Below are 19,362 nucleotides of genomic sequence, written 5' to 3'. Positions count from 1 at the left end.
TGATGGGTATTGAGGAGGGCACCTTTTGGGATGAGCACTGGGTGTTGTATGGAAACCAATTTGACAATAAACTTCATATATTGAAAAAAAATAAAATAAAAAAATAAAAAATAAATAAATAAATAAATAAATAAATAAAAATTTAAAAAAAAATACACACATCCATGTAGATGAGTCCACCCCCAGTTTAGGAAACTCAATACATACAAGACACACACACACACACACACACACACACACACACACACACACAGAAGCATGCTTCTCACTTTAGAAATATTTATGCCATAAAAAGCATTTAAAATAGTGCCAGCTTTGTGAACGTCTGCCTGGTGTGGTCACATAGGCCCAGCCTGCAGAGGCCCCGTGCCTGGTGTTTAATGCTCTGCAGTCACCATCTTGAAGTTCTCAAATTCCACCCCTGAGTATGTGTTTTGCAAGTGAGGTTGGATGGGACGATGGAGCATGCTTCAGAGGCCTGGAGCCTTAGCTCACACCCAGTCCCAGCTCCTGCCACCTCGTAGCCTCCCAGGGGAGGACTCTCAGCTGCCCACGCCCCCACTCCACATGCTCCAGAAGCCCCTTCCCTATCCTCACCTGAGTGAGTACCCACATGGAGACGGCTGGGCCAGGCAGCTTGTGGGGCAAAGTACTAGAATCCACATCCGGGCATATTATCTAACCTCTCTAAGCCTCAATTTCTTCATCTGTAAAATGAACAAAAAACCAATACCTGCTCCATGGGTTTGCTAGAAGAACTAAATCTGAAAACCCCTGGAACGTAGCACGGTACTTGGGACATAGCAGCAGCTCAATAAATGACAGGTGTTACATTCTCACCACAAGCTCTGAGACTGGTACTGTGACCCAGGTGTCAGATGAGAAACTCAGGCCTCAGAAGATCAGGCTCCGCAGCCAGGGGCCCCCTAAGTGGGAGAGTCCAGATGCACACCTACGGCTGCCTGTCAGATGCCAAAACCCATGTGCTGGACCACCATCCCCCACTGCCTCTATCACAGAGCGGGTCCTGTCTTGATGGCCGATGTCACACTCCAGGACTAATTCTGAGGTCCTCAAACCACACAGCCCTCCGAACTTAGGAGCCAGCAGAACCTTTGTAGCAATCAAAGTCCTGGCGGGGATCAAGATAGCCCTGCTAGGTAGCGACCACGACCGCCAAGTGCGCCTGCCCCAAGAGATCTCCCATCTGTCTGACTTCCCTTCCAGAGAGGCTCATACAGTGCCATGCCCAAACGGGTACTTGATGAGCTCCTTTGATACAAATCTAGTAGCTGATAAGGCTATACAGCACCTGCCTAATATTTGATGCTGATGCTGAACAGTAGGAGGCATCCAACAAGAAAAACCTAGGAGAATCTCAATAGAAACTAAAGGCAAAGGAAAAAAAGTGAAAAAGACAGACCAGGCACCGACTGAATGTTTGAAACCCAGGCTTTTATGCCTTTGAAACGGAATCCGGGGAAAAGGCAGCAACGCCTGCAGACAGTTGGAGGGCTTTTCTCCCCTGGATTGTTGCACCGCTGGGGAGTCTCCAATGTCGAATCTCACAGGATGGAAGCACAGCCCCGGAGTCCCTGTGCAGCAGGGTGCGCATGAGTCAGCCCTGGAGCTGGCGCGGCCCCAGGGCCTCGCGTGGAGTCCAGACCCATCTCTGACACATGCGGGAGAGCAGAGGCAGGAGTGGGTGTTTGCTGACAAGCAGCTTCATGGGAACGCTTGCCTTGGCATTTCTCAGTGCTGAATCAGGGAGAAAAGTTGGGCAGGGTGCCTGCGAGGTTCAACAGACTGGGGAGCAGGGAAGGGGAGGGAGGGAGAGACCAGGGCCCGAGGCGGGAGGGTGGTAGTCGGTAGTCGCAACAGCAAAATGACCACCCCTGGCAGCCCAGGTGGGTGCATTCTGCGCTCTGTCCTGTTTGTCCTACCACAGCCCTAGGCGGCAAGGAATCCCCTGGGGAACTCTCTTATTCTCTCCTGCTCAGGAGGAAACCAGGGCTAAGAAAGACCAAGGGCTGCACAGCTAACTAGTGGCTAAAATGGAATCCACACTCCAGTCTAACCAAAGCCTGCCATTCTCCCACATCTGACCCATCACTTGGCCCTACCTCTGATACGCCCCGTCTCACCCTGCGCTCGTCTGCTTCTCCTCCAAAGCTTAGCAAGAGCCAGACAGACGCAACAAATGTGGAGAATGGCATTCACCTCTTGCACAGACTGGGAGGGAGGGAGCGGCCCCCAAAAGCAGGGGCCTAGATGTGTTTTGTTCAACCCTGAGTAGGGCCATCCTACACCTGTTGATCCAGATGAAGAGAGAAAAAGCCAGACCTCCCCATTCCTCCCTGATTGTGTCATCCTGAGCAGCACCGTCAAATCGAAATATCATCCAAGCTACGTATTATGACTTTCTAGTTACCAGGTCTTTAAAAGGAAAAAGAGGTGAAGTTAATTAACAGTATGCTTTATTTAATCAAATCTATCCAAAACAGTACTATTTCAAGACGTAATCAACATAAAATACTATTGAGATACTGCATGTCCTTTTTTTTGTATTAAGTCTTCAGAAGCCGATGTGCTCGTTATACTTGCTCAACTGGGACTAGCACACACGAGTCGTGGCTGCCATATTGGATGGTGTAGACCTACAGGACAGGAAAATACTTAAACGAATATGCACGCTCCATGATGAGAAGGGTTTTTTAACTGTCATACAGGGAGGTTGACTTTTTTATTTACAGTTCTATGAATTTTAACACACGTATGGATTCATGTAACCATCACCATAATCAGGATACAGAACAGTTCCATCCCCACCAAAGAATTCCATCCTCCACCCATGCCAATGGTTTTTCCATGCCAAACTTCCCATCCTCCCCCAGTCCTGGTACACATGGAATCATATGGTAGGTAACCTTTTGAGACTGGCTTCCTTCGTTCACTCAGCATGATCCCTCCGAGATTCATCCAATTTGTTGTGTGCCTCGATGCTTCGTTCCTTTTTACTACTGAGTTTTAGCACAATGTATATATATATATATCACAATCTTGCATATCCATTCAGCTGCCGACGGATGTTGGAATTGTTTCCAGTTTGGGATAATTATGATCAGAGCTGCTGTAAATATGTGCACAGGATTTGTGTAAACATAAGTTTTCATTTCATATCTCAGGAATGGAATTGCTGGGCCACGTGGTAAGTGTCTGTTTAACTTCATAAGAAACCACCAAATTGTCTTCCAGAGTAGTTGAACTATGTCTTATTCCCATCAGCAATGTGGGAGAGTTCCAGCTGCTCGGCATCCTTTTCTGCACTTGATGTTGTCCGTATTTTTATTTTAGCCATTATGATAGGTATGTAGTTGTGTCTCATTATGGCTTTAATTTGCTTTTCCTTAATGCCTGATGTTGTCGACATCTTTTAATGTGCCTCTGTGCCCCTCCATACGTCCTCTATGGTAATATGTCTGTTCACATCTTTTACCCATTTTTAAATTAGGTTGTATGTTTTTAAGGTTTTGTATATTCTAAATACAAGACCTTTGTCGGATATATGATTTGTATAATATTTTCTCCCAGTCCCTAGGTTGCCATTTTATTCTCTTAACACTGTCTTTCACTGAGCAGAAGTTTTCAATTTTGATAATGTTCAACTTAACAATTTTTTCTTTTATGGACTTTGCTTTTGTTATCAAGCACTCTTTTGCCCAACCCCAGGTCACGGAGATGTTCTCATATTCAGTCTCTGAACAACAAATCACATGTTTTATATGCAAGGGGTTGAAACTCCTTAAAGAAGTTCAGCTGTGGGTTTTAGTTGTGAAAATCTACCTTGTCATGTGGATTCATTCATCCACTCCGCAGATATTTAGTAAGTGCAAAGTCATCACTAGTAAAGCAGAGATGATTAAAATTTGGCTCAGGATAGTGGCTGCCATTAATTGAAGATCTAGGGCCAATGGCCACGTCAATATCCTCTGCACCCTCCAATCTGGCGTTACTATCCTCATTTTATAAGAGAAGAACCTGAAGCTTTGAAAAGTAATTTTCCAGTAACACAGGCAAGTGGCAATAGAGTTAGGATCGGCTGATTCCAAAGCCCTCAGGTATGGGAGGGTTCTTTGGTTTCTAGCAACAGAAGGGGTAAATAATAACAATAATTAATAATAATAATAATAATAATAATAAAGAAGTAATCCACAGGTATTTCATAGAACCAATCCAACAGTTCAAGAACCAAATCTTGAAAGGGGGAAAAAATAAGGAAGTTCAAAGATCTAGGTAGCAGAAAACATATATATGTTAATGTTCAGACATCCTCTTTGAATGAAGCATCTTCAACTAGTTTCAGCCTTTTCATGTGTCCTCTCTAGATTGAAGTTCCCTGGAACAATCATCTGACTGACCTGTCATGGGTCATGAGACCATCTTTTGACCAAGAAATGATGCAACACCTGGTTTGATGGTCGCATCACAACTATGTCCAATTAGGGGCCTAGTCCCCTTTCCTTGTTGAGATGAATACTCAGGTACTATTACTGCAGAAAAAGGGAAGAATGGATACTGAGAACATAAAAACCACAGAGGCCCAAAATGGCAGTGCCTTCAAAATTTTTGAGCATGATCCCCGTTGAGAAATATATTTCACCAGCACATGAGCATATTCACACATGACTGAAATGAAGTTTTCATATAACAGTATGTACCCTTACAACGAGTAGCATACTTTACTATGGCACATTCGTTTCCTTTCATTTTTTAAAAATGGATGTTGCAGGGCACCGAGGTGGCTCAGTTGGCTGAGAGTCCGACTCTTGATTTCAGATCAGATCATGATCTCACGGTTCATGGGACCGGGCCCCATATCAGGCTCTGTGCTGACAGCATGGAGTGTGCTTGGGGTTCTCTCTCTCCCTCTCTGCCCCTCCCCCACTCACACACTCACTCTCTCTCTCTCCCTCTCTTTCTCAAAATCAGTGAATAAAAATGGACGTTGTAACTCCCTCATGGGTCACAACCTACAGATTGTGAAGCATTTTACTTACCGTGCTTTCCTTCCCCTCTCCATCCATGAAGACCCCTGAAGGGAAGTGAGACAGGGAAGGAAGGAAAGCCAGCAAAGTGTTCATGATGAGGGGCTTGTCACTGTGGCATGTGGGGCTCAGTCACACAGGAGACTTTCTAAGAAAGTGTGCAGAACATGCCTGAGGACTGTTCCACCAAAGGGCAGGGAAGCTGGGGTGTTCATCCGCTAACTGACATTCCTCCATATGAAGGTGGCACCCAAGCCATTAATTTCCCAATACTTCCAGCCCTCCATCAAGTGCGGGCCAAGCTCCCAAGGCCAGAGAACACCCCCAAGCAGAGAGGTGCAGGAAGCTTCAGACTGTATGGGAATTATCTTTAGAAGACCTCTGGGTGGATCAAGAGTATAGTTTGACAGTGTCCTGCAAGATGTAACTGGGAGGAAGAAGGACTAACTCGGAAAGCCATTTTCAGCCATAAACACCTGCTTCCCTTCCCGAGCCACACGTCACAGTCAGGCACATCCTGCCCTGATCCCCCGATTTCTAAATTCACCATGTTCATCCTGGCCTGGCTGCCCGGTTCCCTGCTTCAGCACTGCTGAATGTAGACAGGAAATCTGCCCATCTGGTTCGCCAGCCCTACCTGACCCCACTGATTCTCAGTCACTGTCCCAGAGAATGTCTCGATTTCAGCCAATCATCTCTGCCACAACATTTCAGTAAATCTTTACCCACCCTTCCCCTCCCCTTAGTGCCAGAAGAGAATATGTCCCTGCTCCTGTCAAGATGCCAGTGAAAACAAATATCCTGGGCTCAGGGAGGGATCCGGCACACAAACCTTGATTAATCATCTGCCATTTGTCAGATTAAAACACAGAAGACAAACTGACTTTTGGAGTCGGGTCCAATGGGATGGGAATCGAAGCAGCACTGGGTTCGGAGAGCAAAGTCTGAATCAGCAATGTCTGAGGGCAGTGGGTTTTCACCCAGGCTGCACCAGTCACCTGAGGAGCTTTTAGAGCATACTGATTCCCACTGGGAGATGGGGTGGATCCCGGGGATCCGTAAGTGTTTCCAATCCCCCAGATTGTAATACACAGGAAGTACAAATGGGACAAGAAGGAGGAAATAATTTTCCTTGGGGTGGTTTTCTTTTTGAGCTAACCTTTGTATCTCATCGAATTATCTCAATAATGCTAGAGTAGCCTCCCTTATCTGCAAGGGATATGTTCCAAGATGCTTGGCAGATGCCTGAAACCACAGTTAGTACCAAATTCTATATCTACTATGTTTTTTCTGTGCCTACATAGGCATGATAAAGTTCAATTTATAAATTAGGCACAGTAAGAGATTAAGAACAATAATCTAACAGAACAACTATAGCGATATACTATAATAAAAGTTATATGAATGTGACCGATCTCTCTCTCTTTCAAAATATCTTATTGTCCTATACTCACCTTTCTTGTAACGATGTGAGATGATAAAATGCCTGTGTGAGGAGATGAAGTGAGGGAGCAACGTGGGCATTTCGACGTAGTGTTAGGCTACTTGTGACTTTCTGATTATCCGTCAGAAGGGGGACCCCTCGTTTCCAAACCGCTGTTGACTGCAGGTAACTGAAACGGCAGAAAGCAAAACCAAGGATAAGGGGGAAGGACTGTTTACATTATGGATTACTGTACCCATCTCAAAGGTGAGAAGACTGAGGCTGAGGGAAACCAAGTAACTCACCCAGGTCCCCATTGTTATGAGCGAAAAGACCACCATCACCATGCAAGATGGAGTCCGAAGGCCACGACTCCTTCTACCCCGCCGTGCTATCCCCCGAGTAAGATTTTAAGAAGATTAATGATGAAAGGAAGGGAGCAGGAAAACATTTGAGGACAAGAGTGTCACTGGATAAATCAAGACTGGGCCAGGGGAGGCATGTGGGAAGGGCTCTGGAGGCAGGGCAAACCCTAGATACCTGCTTCAGGAGAAATGAGGCAAAGCCACCAAAGGGGAGGCTGAGTACCAGCTACCCTGCCCTGTCCCAGTGTCCCCTGAGGCTGGCCCTGCTCTCAAGGAAGTCTTGCATTCACAGTTAGCTCAATGGGCCAATTTCTCATCAGACCTGAACTATGACACGGAGCGCCCCAACCCGCCAGCCCATGTGAACCTTCCCCTTCTTGTCCCCGGCCTCCAGGCTGACTACATTCAGCTGCGAGAATAAGCCGACATCCAGCGGCCAGCCTTTCCCCATTTCCGCCCTTGATTTCTCTATTCTCTGTGACTGCCTGGCTCTCCAGGCTCAGAGGCCCATCTGGTTGAAGGGACGTCCTGTTGTTTCCAGCCTCCTCTGGGACCGCTCAAAGACAAGGGAAACCCTATCCGTCTCCACTCCTCTGTGTCTGCTCCATGAAACAGAATTTTATTTAAGCATCACATTTGGGGAAGGAAAAGGAACTTCAGTCTGTTCTTTCTTGATTGTATGTTTCAGCAACAAGATGCCCAATAAATTAAGGCAATCTTTGAAGGGAAAACTTCAAAACCAAGGTCTCCCCAGCACGCTGTGCTTCCCAAGTCCAAGAGCGTCTTTCAGAAAATCCTGGAAAACCGTAGGGCTGGAAGGGGATCATGTCGTGGAAGGGGAGGCTGAAGGCCCACATGGGAGAGCAACCTGCCCGATATCATGGCCTGAGGTGACAGCAGACGAGGGCAAGGGTCTGGAACCTGGGGCTTTGACCTCCTGTCTCCAGATGGCGTGTTACTGGCAGCGACTGAGGAAACACAGAAGAGCAGCAGACTGAAGGTGGTCTCCCTTGGGCCCACCACGATCCGTGTTGAGGAATATATTTCACCAACATGTGGGCATATGCACTCATGGCTGAAATGCGTGTGTAGAAAGTACAGCCGGTGCCAAGAAAAACAGCGAATGGAAAACATGCAGGCTCAGCCCCAAGTGTGAAGCAAACAAAGTGATCCTCACTATTTACCAACCCATCCCTCCCAAGTTGACTTATCGGAGGGGGCCACCATACGACACGACTCCAGGGGGCATACCGCACTCTGTACCGTTAATCTGTGTTTTAGAAAGGCAGAAGAGAAGAGCTGAAATATTAGCTGTTATTTTTCTCGCTCTGCATTAACAGCAGGAACCGAGGCATTAATTGATAACTACAGGATTCATTAAAAACAAATAGTAACTTAAGAACAACCCCGGGAGACTTGGCTTTCGAGATACAAAAGAACGAATCTATAAAAGCAAGTTAATCACCAAGATGCCTGAAAGGACATCCAGAAGGAGCGGACTTAAGCACACACAGGTGTTGGCTGTGGTAGGCATTGTTCTCAGTGCTTTGTGTACATCGAGTCTCCCAACAACCGTATGACATGGTTACTATTATTATCACCCATTTTACAGATGGGGGGACTGAGGGGTACAGCTATCAACTTGCAAATCACATAGCCAGGAAGTGGCCAGGCGTGATTCAAAGGCTGCCAACTCCGTGCGCTCGATTATTTACCACATCGCCCTTTGCAGGAGCCGGCTAATCAATATTACTTGCTATCAGGAGCTGGGGGCAATTGACTCCTCTGTTGCTCTCGCGTCAGTGCAGGTAAGGAGCATGAAGTTTGCAGAGGGGCCACAGTGAGGAAGCGATCCTGCTCCAGGAGATCTTGGAAGGAAAGAGGATGTCGTAGCAGGGAAGCACAGGTCTGGACAAGAGTCTCAGCATCCCCAAATATCGACATGGGAGCCTCTGGGAATCCTCCCTTATCCCCAGGCCCAACCTTCTTCAGGGTGAGGAGTGAAAAGAAGGAAAAAAGTGCTTTAGCTCCTCCCTTGGAGGCCCAACAGAGTAACAATTCTGAGTAACTTGGGACCTCCTCTACTTCTGAAGCCAGTAAGGAGACAAGAGATACTTCTTTTTCTTTTTAAGGAAGAAATTCTTTTTTTTTTTAAGTTTATTTATTTATTTTGAGAAAGAGAGAGAGCACCCACGTGCATGCCAGCAATCAGGGGAGGAGCAGAGAGAGGGAGAGAGAAATCCACACTGTCAGCACACAGGCCTTGATCCCATGAACTGTGAGATCGTGACCTGAGCTGAAATCAAGAGTCAGTTGTTCAACCAACTGAGCCACCCAGGCGAGATACATTTTAATTCATTGCTGTCTGCTACCTGGAGCAATTTACTTAATGCCTCCCAGCCTCAGTTTCCTCACCTCTACCCTAGAGTTCCCGCCTGCCACACCTGCCTTAATTAACTTGAGTTGGCTGGTAAAAGGGCTTAACACAACGCTCACCGCCACTAAAAGACCAACTGAACCCATGAGTGACCGTTCTCTTCTGCCCCTTTGGGATAAAAGGGCACAGTTAAATTCCTGCCCAATACTCCTAATTCTTCTTTCCCAACAGACTCCTTATTTGATGCAGGGCTTCAATATGGCCAAATAAGAGGATGGCCTTCCCAGGTTCCTTTGTGAGTAGGAGTGGCCATATTTCAGTTCTGGCAAATGAGATGTAAGGAGAAGACTATTTGTGGGTAGAGGACTTCCAGGACATTAGTTACCTCCCAAAAAACAGGGGGAACAAACTCAGCTAGGATTTCCCTCTACCCTTCCCTCTCCTTCCTTCTGAAGGTATAGCAGCCAACTTTCTGCCATCAGGACAAAAACCACAGGCTGACAGCCTGGGTGGTTCAGTCAATTAAGCCTCCAACTCTTGATTTCAACTCAGGTCATAATCTCACGGTCTGTGAGATTGAGCCCCATGTCGGGCTCTGCACTGACCTGCTTGGGATTCTCTCACCCACTCCCTCTCTCTCTCTCTCTCTCTCTCTCTCACTCTCTGCCCCTCCCAGCTCATGCTCTCACTCACTCTCTCTCAAAATAAATAAACTTAAAAAAAAAAACAACACAGGCTTATGGCAAAAACAGAGGAGCCTGGCTCCTAAATAACATCCCAATTCCTGACTCCCTGCCTCTTGGTCTGTCATGTTAGAAAAATAAACTCTTATCAGGTTTTCCATTATTTGTAGCTAAACACATTCCTAACTGATATTTACCAATTTCAGTTTGATATATTGAAACAAACAAAATACAGTGTTTGCCTAAGGTCATATCATGAATTGATTGATGGCAGATCCAGGCCTGATGAGTATCTTGAGTATCTTAAATTCCCACTCCAAATATTCTCCTAATAGACTACATGCCCATGAAAATCATATTTATGGCGAGAATCAGAACGAGCAATTATAAAATATTTATATGGAAGCCAGTTGTGCCCATGTATAAGAAACTCCCATCAGAGCACCTGGATGGCTCAGTTGGTTAAACGTCGGACTGTTGATCTCAGCTCAGGTATGATCTCACGGCTCCTGGGTTCGAGCCCCACGTCGGATTCTTGGGGTTCTGTGTCTCCCTCTCTCTGCCCCTCCCCCGCTCTCTCTCATTCTCTCAAAATAAATAAGTACAGTTTAAAAAGAGAAAAAAAATGAACTCCTATCTAGAAATTTAAGTAGCCAAACTTATTTTTGAAAACCGTGGATTTCATTTAATCTGTGCAAGTGGCCTTTCAGTCTTGGGGCAAATCACACAAGGAGCTGACCACCTACAGAGCCTGACTTCACCCCTCAGTAAACACAAGGAAGTACCTTTGCACATCACACCGTGAACTCAAACCCAAAAGAGCCGTCTGCCCTGAAATCTATCCTAAAGAAGATACTGAATTTGCAAAAGCAGTGCTTTTGAACCACTAATAAATATTTTATAAGCCGATCGCTTAGGAAGTCAGGACTGAAAAGCACTCTCATATAAATATAATCTTTGCATGGCAAAATTGTTTGAGCTTAAGGATATCATCTGCCTTGGATTGTTGTAATTTAATGAAAACTGCTGGACTTGAAAAAACGCAATTAATAAAATCATATTCAAATGTTCTTGCTGTGAATCTGTATCTGCAATAAAGCTGCAGAGTGTGAGTTTGGTCAGAATCTCTGGAACTTCAGGATCCCTGGGAGACGGAAGCCTATTCCTTTCCCTGGGACAAGCTATGTCCTTGGAACTATCCAGGTGGATGTAGGGAGCGGTGCTTAGAACTTAATTCTGCCACCAAGCAGTTAGACACCAAGCAAGATGGCTTCATAGAGATTCCCCCAGTGGCCTCGGCTGTGCTCATGTCCCTGTTCCCCTGGACAGATCCAGCTTGTCCAGTGTAAAAACAATGTTGGGCCAGATTCTCTCTCGTGGGAAGTCAAGACATAAGCAAGAAGTCATAGTGATGGGAGGTTTTTACACCCAAGTCACATGGCTGTCAGCAAATGAGAAAGTGAGCCCACCGAATGCTGCCGGCAGCTCAGGTCCCGGGGGCTTGTCTAGTTCTTGCCCTTCCTAGGATGGGCTGATTCTGTGAGCTCTCCCAGCACTTTTCCAAGAAATACTTCATTTTATTTATTTATTTTTTAATATATGAAATTTATTGTCAAATTGGTTTCCATACAACAGAAATACTTCATTTTTTTTTAATTTTTTTTCAACGTTTTTATTTATTTTTGGGACAGAGAGAGACAGAGCATGAACGGGGGAGGGGCAGAGAGAGAGGGAGACACAGAATCGGAAACAGGCTCCAGGCTCCGAGCCATCAGCCCAGAGCCTGACGCGGGGCTCGAACTCACGGACCGCGAGATCGTGACCTGGCTGAAGTCGGACGCTTAACCGACTGCGCCACCCAGGCGCCCCCAGAAATACTTCATTTTAAACTTGAGCTAGATGGAATCAGTTCCTGCTGCTTAAAGAAAAAGTATCTTCGCGAATACATTTGACATTATTCACTTATTTGTAGGGTCACAGAATCAGAAAGACTAGCTCCTTCCCACATCCAAACAGAAATAAGCAGTCCTACTCTTGAGAAGACAGGAGGTGACAAGGGGGGGGTGCCTGGGTGGCTCAGTCAGTTAAGTGTCTGACTCTTGATCTCGGCTCAGGTCATGATCTCACAGTTGGTGGGTTCGAGCCCCACGTTGGGCTCTGTGCTGACAGCTCAGAGCCTGTTGGGGATTCTGGCTCCCTCTCTCTGCCCCTCCCCCCACCTCTCTCTCAAATAAATAGACTCTTTAAAGAAAAGGAAGTGACAGGGAATCTCTACCCTAGTGTCTCCAGGCCTCTCAGGACAGTAGTTTCAACATCTGCCCTCATACTATGCGCCAAACTCTTCTTTGCCTTGTCCCTTCTCCTCCCTGCTGTGGTGCCAGCAGTGTGGCAAGTGGTTCAGGGTGTGAGCTTTGGAGCTGGACCCCCTCCGTTGGAGACCTGACACTGACGCTTCACTGTGGGACTTAGACTATTGTCTGACCTCTCCAGGCCTCAGTTTCCCCATCTGGAAAGAGGGGAAGACACCACAGCACTTACCTCATGAGGTTGTCATGAGGACTGAGTTAACCCAGATGAGTGCTCAGAATAGCACCCCATCCCTAACTCCTCCACATTTCTCCTCCCGTATTCCAGGCACACCAGCCTGCCTTTCAGAGACGTGTACTCTTCTTCCCACCTGGGAATCTCACCCCACCCAGACCGGTTCCCTCACATGCTCCCCATTCCCACCTAGTGATATATTGCAAAAAAAAAAAAAAAAAAAAAAATGGGCCTGGTTCTCCATCCCCCCCTGTATCTGCACTCACCGTATGCTCTGTGATTTCACAGCCCTTCCCATCCGGAGTCTGTCTTCCCTGTCCCTTGGTCCCGGGCTTGCTTTAGCTAATAGAATGCAGCAGACGTGACCTTCACCAGTTTGGAGACTGGGCCTCAAGAGACCTGGCGTGTTTCCAAGCTCCCTCTCAGACCCCTGCCCGGCCACAAACCTAGGCTGGCCGACTAGATGATAAGACTCAAGTGTGCCAGTCTCCACCCTCACCCCAGCCTACAACCAACCAGTCCCCTTGAGTGGGGGCACCTCCTCGCTGACCAGCATCTGACCATAGATGTGTGATGATGCTCTCCATGGCCCCGCTGAGACTAGAAGGACTGTCCAGGGGAACCCAGTCCAAATTGTCAACTCACTGCACTGAAAACTACATGAGGGTTTGCCGTCTCAAGGCACTACGTTTGGGGGTGGGTTGCTATGTTGTAAACGCTTACTGATAACACACCCTCTTTAGGCCTGGCTTCTTCCATGATATAACTGACATAAGGAGTAATGAGACCTACCTCCTAAAATAAGCGTGAAGATTATGTGACATAATGCTTGTAAAGTGCCTACATGACATCACCCAACTGCTAACTACCACAGACACATTAATGATTCTTTGCCTCTTGTCTATAAATGGGGAAATAATATCTAATGAATAGGGTTGCTGTGAGGAATTGAGAAAATTCGTGTCATGTGCTCAGCACCGTCTTAGACACAGATCAGCAGTAAATGGTTATTATTGACTTGTTAACATACTATTTCACAGGCTTGACTCGTTCATTCTCTTCCCTGGCCCTTAGACACAGTCCACCACTACCATCCCCTCGCCTACCCCTAGCTTCAGTTTTCTCGCCTTGACCATTAGACCTGGCCTCCCAGCCTCACCTTGGGGCACCTCCAGCCGGCACGGCCCCCGGTCGTGGGAGGCGGCATCAGAACCCAGGGCAGGAAGGTCACCTTTAGTCTCTGGGACTCGTTGAACTTCGGCCCTGTGCGGACCTTTGCCACTAGGGGGCCGCCTCCCCCTCCAGCCACACAGAAAGCCGGGGTCAGCCTGTAGCTCCTTTCCGGTTCTGCGACGCACCGCCCACCTTGTCTCTGGGCCGCTGGGGGACCCATTGCATTGGGGCCACACCCGCACTGTGATCACGCACCTGTCCACAGACCATCTCTGCTGACCGGGAACGACCCCACCCCCAGCCAGCCTGCAGAGACACTGGTGGCGATACTTGCCCAGCTCCGGGCAACCTCTCAACCTACGTGAGTGGTTTCATAATTCATGTCTGCCCATCAGCGGACAGATTTAGCCTGCTGCCTGCTGAGTCTAGAAATACTGAATATTAAAATATCCCAGCTCGCCCTTCTGACGCCCTCGCCTCTCTCAGATTCACATGCAGTTGGTTGCACAAACAATCCCAGAGACACACATCCATTTGTCAATTAAGTAGATTTTGAGTACGCACGTGTACATTTCATTGAAACAGGGGAAGGAATATTCAAGGCCCCGGGTTTAGGTGCCTGACCTTGGAGAAGGCCTAGTGCTCTTGCTTTAGAGCCAGCGTATTTTCCACCGCCCCACATTGCTGCCCAAACTCCCTGGCCCGTTTTGTAGCACCATGCAATGAAGGGATGCAGGAATCCTAAAGGATTTTACTGAGCAAAGTAAAGCAAAAGACCTCTCCATCCACCCAGAACAGCAATAGAGAGGCTCCCAGGAATTAAAACCGACCATTATCCGAGGATTGAGGAAGCAGAGAGAATCTTTCATATTTGCTAAAGAGGTGCGTGTGTGTGTGTGTGTGCGCGCGCGCGTGTGTAATGTCACACCCCCTACCAAAACTCTAGCCAACTTCCCTCATGCACATCAAAGACTACCAAGTATTTCCCACCTTCAATGTTGAGTTTTTAAAACTTTTACCAAAAAAAAATTCTAGGCTAATACACCCACCTTTGCTGCGATATCCAGTAGTGGCTAACTGCAAAAGTCGGTTTAGGATTTCAGGGAAAGGAGGTGGGAATTTCCCACAGATTGAAAATAGAGGAAGGAGTTTCCTCTTTCTCTCCTGGCAGATTTCATTGTTTCCTCTAGGAGGAATTTGGTGAGCCTCTAAAGCAGGCTCCAGGTACTGAGCAAAACTCAGAAAGAGCCATTGCTACCTCTTAGAGAGCATGATCTAATTAAAGGGGCAAGAACTCGGTGGGGGAAATGACGGATAAAATCCAGGCAACACAGGGAGCATGTGCGGTAACTTAACATAAGCACTGTAGTGGGCAGAGTACGGGTCTCCACAGAGGGAATCTGAAATTCCTCTATAACGTATTCAGCAGGAAAGTACTTGAGGTCAGGCAAACCTGGGTTCGAGCCCTGACTCTGCCATTCACTATGGGACTTTGGACGGTGTACTGATTCCCTCTGGAGCCTCAGTTTCCTCACCCATAAAGTGGGTATAACAATACCCACTTCAGAAGCTTGTCATAAGGGTTCACTTAGGCCTTCTTTACGGCATTTTTCCTCCAATGCTTCATTAGGAACTTCACCTGATCTTAACCTAAAAATGATTTAATCACAGCTGATGGATAAATTGCTAATTGGATTAGTAAACAGTTAAACTAAGCATGACGGCTAACTGTAAACAGGTGGGCTTTGCCCAACGCCTCTCCCCTCGCTGAGAGAGGTCACAATATTCTCTTTTCAAAGGTGCCCTGCCAGGAATCCAGGAATATCCATTGTATTAGTTTGCCGTTGCTGCTCTAACATAGTACCATGAACTTGGTTGCTCAAAACAACACAAGTTGTTGTAGAACTATTATCTTATAGTTCTAGCAGTCAAAAGTCCAAATTGAGTCTCAGTGAACTCAAAATCAGAGTATTGGCATTGCTGCATTCTTTCTAGAGGCCCTGAGGGAGAATCTATTTCCTTGCCTTCTTCAGCTTCTAGAGCATTCCTTGGCTTGTGGTCCTTCTTCTGTCTTCAAAACCAGCAGCATCAGGCTTCATCTTTCTCGTGCTGACATCTCTAGTTCTCCCCTGCCTCCCTTTTCCAGTTAAGGACTTGGGACAGCACTGGGCCTACTGGATAATCCAGGATAATAATCCTATTTCAAGGTAAACAGATTAGCAACCTTAATTCCATGGGCCTTAAGTGCTCTTTACGACGTGATCTTACATATTCACGAATTCTGGGGGCCCTGGAGGTAGACATCCAGAGGGCTCATTGTTCTGCCTATGATACCTAAAGGTGTTCCAGAGACAGGCAGAGAGGAGCTGGTCCACTTCCCATCAGTGGTGGTGACTGAGCAACCTTGTGGGGATGAGAAGGGTACTTACTGGTCAGGGGGTCAGGAGGTATGAGGTCTGGCCTGACTTGGCTACTCATTGCTAAAAACTTTGGGCAATTCACCCTTTTCTAGGTATCAGCTCCTCATCTGTAAAACAAACTACCCCTGCCTACTGCCCATCTATCTTCAAGAAGGCTCGAATGTAATCCTCCTGAAAGCGTCCTATGGACCAGGCAGTGTGGAGGATGCTGAGGCGTGGAGAATGCCACACCTGCCTCCGGGGAGCTCACACTCCAAGGTGTCATCACCTGACCAATATTCATTATTCTCCTCTCCACACGCCTCAGATGTGCCTACAGACTGTAGTTTCCTTGTCATCAGGAGCTCTGAGATACACATCCAATGCCAAAAGATTAAAAAGAATTTTATCCAAATATTTTATTTGAATTTTCCTCTAATTTACCTTCATTGTCAAATATTTTACTACTAATAAAGATTCTTTAAATATTTCCAAATCCATTTTATGAAGCCAGCATTGCCCTGATACCAAGACCAGATAGGGACACAACAATCAACCAATCAGTAAATAAATAAGCAAACAAACAAGCAAATAAATAAATAAGAATACAGGCCAATATCCTTGATAAACAGATGTAAAAATCTTCAACAAAATATTAGCAAGCCATATTTAATACTTTAAGAGAATCATAACTATGATCAAGTGGGATTTATGTCAAAGATGCAACAATGTCTCAACATCCACAAATCAATCAATGTGATACACCACATTAACAAAATGAAGGATAAAAATCATGAGCATCTCAATCGATACAAAAAAAGCATTTGACAAAAGTCAACATCCATCTATGATTTAAAAAGCTCCCAGCAAAGTGGGTATAAACGGAACGTACCTCACCATATAAAAGCCATACATGACAAGCCCACAGCTATCATCATGCTCAACGGTGAATAACTAAAAGATTTTCCGCTAAGATCAGGAACAAGACAAGGAGGACTAATCTCGCCACTTTTATTCAACATAGTATTGGAAATCCTAGTCAGACCATTTTGGCAAGAAAAGGAAAGAAAAGATATCCAAATTGGAAAGGAGAAATAAAACTGCCGTATTTGCAGATGACATGATTTTTTTTTTTGACATGATTTTATATATAGGAAACCCTAAAGACTACACAGGGACACACACACACACACACACACACACACACACACACACACACACATTATAGAACTGCTACATGAATTCGGTAAAGTCACAGAATACAAAATCAATATACAAAAATCAGTTGCATTTCTATACACTAATAACAAATTATCAGAAAGAGAAGAAAACAATCCCATTTACAATTACACCAAAAAAAAAAAAAAAAACCTACGAATAAATTTAACCACGGAGGTAAAAGATCTGTATACTGAAAATTATACATTAATGAAAGAAATTGAAAATGACACAAAGAAATGGAAAGATATTCCATGCTCATGGGTTGGAAGAATTAATCCTGCTTAAAAGTACATATTACCCAAAGCAATCTACAGATTCAATGCAATCCCTATCAAAATTCTGATAATACTTTTCACAGAAGTTTTTTAAAAATCCTAAAATTTGTATGGAACTACAAAAGACCTTAAATAGCCAAAACAACCCTAAGAAAGAATAACAAAGCTGGAGGCATCAGGCTCCCTGATTTCAAACTATATTGCAAAGCTATGGTAATCAAAATTGTATGGTATTGGTATAGAAACAGACACATTAATCAATGGAATGGAATAGAAAGTCCAGAAATAAATCCACACATACATAAGTCAATTAATTTATCATAAAGGAGGCAAGAATATACAATGGGGAAAGACAATCTCTTCAATAAATGGTGTTGGGAAAACAGGACAGCAACATGCAAAAGAATGAAACTAGCCTACTGACAGCACACACAAAAATTAACTCAAAATGGATTAAAGACTTGAGTGTAAGACCTGAAACCATAAGACTCCTAGAAGGAAACACAGGCAGTAAGCTCCTTGACATTAGTCTTGGTGATGATTTTTTTTTTGATCTGACTCTAAAAACCAAGACCATAAAAGGTAAATAAATTAGTGGCACCACATCAAAACAAAAAGCTTTTACACAGCAAAGGAAACCATCAACAAAATGAAAAGATAACCTACTGAATGGGAAAAAATATTTTCAAATCATGTATCTGATAGGGGGTTAATATCCGAAGTATATAAAGAACCCATATAACTCAGGGTGCCTGGGTGACTCGGTCAGTTGGGCCTCCAACTTTGGCTTAGGTCATGATCTCTTGGTTCATGAGTTCGAGCCCCATGTCTGGCTCTATGCTGACAGCTCAGAGCCTGGAGCTTGCTTCAGATTCTGTGTCTCCCTCTTTCTCTGCCCCTCCTCTGCCCATTCTCTCTCTCAAAAAAAAAAAAAAAGTAAAGAAAAAAATATATATATATAAACATTAAAAAAAATTTTTAGGGGCCCCTGGGTGGCTCAGTTGGTTAAGCATCCGACTTCAGCTCAGGTCATGATCTCATGGTCTGTGAGTTTGAGCCCCGCTCGAACTGAGGTCACGCTCTGTGCTGTCAGTTCAGAGCCTGGAGCTTGCTTCAGATTCTGTGTCTCCCTCTCTCTCTGCCCCTCCCCCACTAACGCTCTGTCTCTCTATCAAAAAATGAATAAACGTTAAAAAAATTTATAAAAAATTTTTAATAGCAAAAAAAAAAAGGTTTGCTTAACAAATGGGTACAGGACCTGAAAATACATTTTTCCAAAGAAGACATATGATGGCCAGCAGGCACATGAAAAGATGTTCAACATCACTAAATATTAGGGAAATGCAAAGCAAAACTACAATGAGGTATCACCACATGTTAGAATGGCTAAAATCAAAAAGACAAGAAATAACAAATGTTCATGAGAATGTAGAGAAAAGAGAACCCTTGTGCATTGTTGGTGGGATGGTAAATTGGTGCAGCCACCGTGGGAAACAGTACGAAGGTCCTCAAAAAATTAAAAATAGAACTATCATATGATCCAGCAATTCCACTTCTGGGTATCTATCCAAAGAAGACAAAACACTAAATTGAAGATTTAGGCACCAAAATGTTTGTTTCAGCATTATTAATGATGGTCAAGATATGGAAACAAACTAAATGTCTATCGATGGATGAATAAAGAAGATGTGGTATATATAATAGAATATTACTCAGCCATGAAAAAGAATGAAATCTTGCCATTGTGACAACATGGATGGACCTTGTGTGTTTTATTCTGGGTAAAATAAGTCAGACAGAGAAAGACAAATACTGAATGATTTCACTTATATATGGAATCTAAACAAACAAATGAATAAA

At 45.1% G+C, this 19,362-nt stretch overlaps 1 long non-coding RNA gene across 3 annotated transcripts; it reads right to left on the bottom strand.

The window, feature by feature from the left end:
- Positions 1–1,805: 1,805 nt before the first annotated feature.
- On the bottom strand, positions 1,806–14,871 carry LOC106978177 (uncharacterized). 3 transcript variants are annotated; one of them, XR_001430753.3, is made up of 4 exons: positions 14,657–14,871; positions 8,549–8,701; positions 6,500–6,658; positions 1,806–2,657 (listed from the first exon to the last, which is right to left on the bottom strand). It is a non-coding gene; the product is annotated as an uncharacterized LOC106978177 (long non-coding RNA). The 3 variants fall into 3 exon arrangements; XR_001430755.2 differs by lacking the exon at positions 14,657–14,871 and adding an exon at positions 13,863–13,979; XR_001430754.3 differs by lacking the exon at positions 14,657–14,871 and adding an exon at positions 13,594–13,852.
- Between the last annotated feature and the right edge of the window lie 4,491 nt (positions 14,872–19,362).

This window comes from Acinonyx jubatus, chromosome F2 (assembly GCF_027475565.1).
Source record: "Acinonyx jubatus isolate Ajub_Pintada_27869175 chromosome F2, VMU_Ajub_asm_v1.0, whole genome shotgun sequence".
NCBI lineage: Eukaryota > Metazoa > Chordata > Mammalia > Carnivora > Felidae > Acinonyx > Acinonyx jubatus.
Note: the sequence above shows the minus strand (reverse complement) of the source record. Positions and strands in the feature narration are given on the sequence as shown.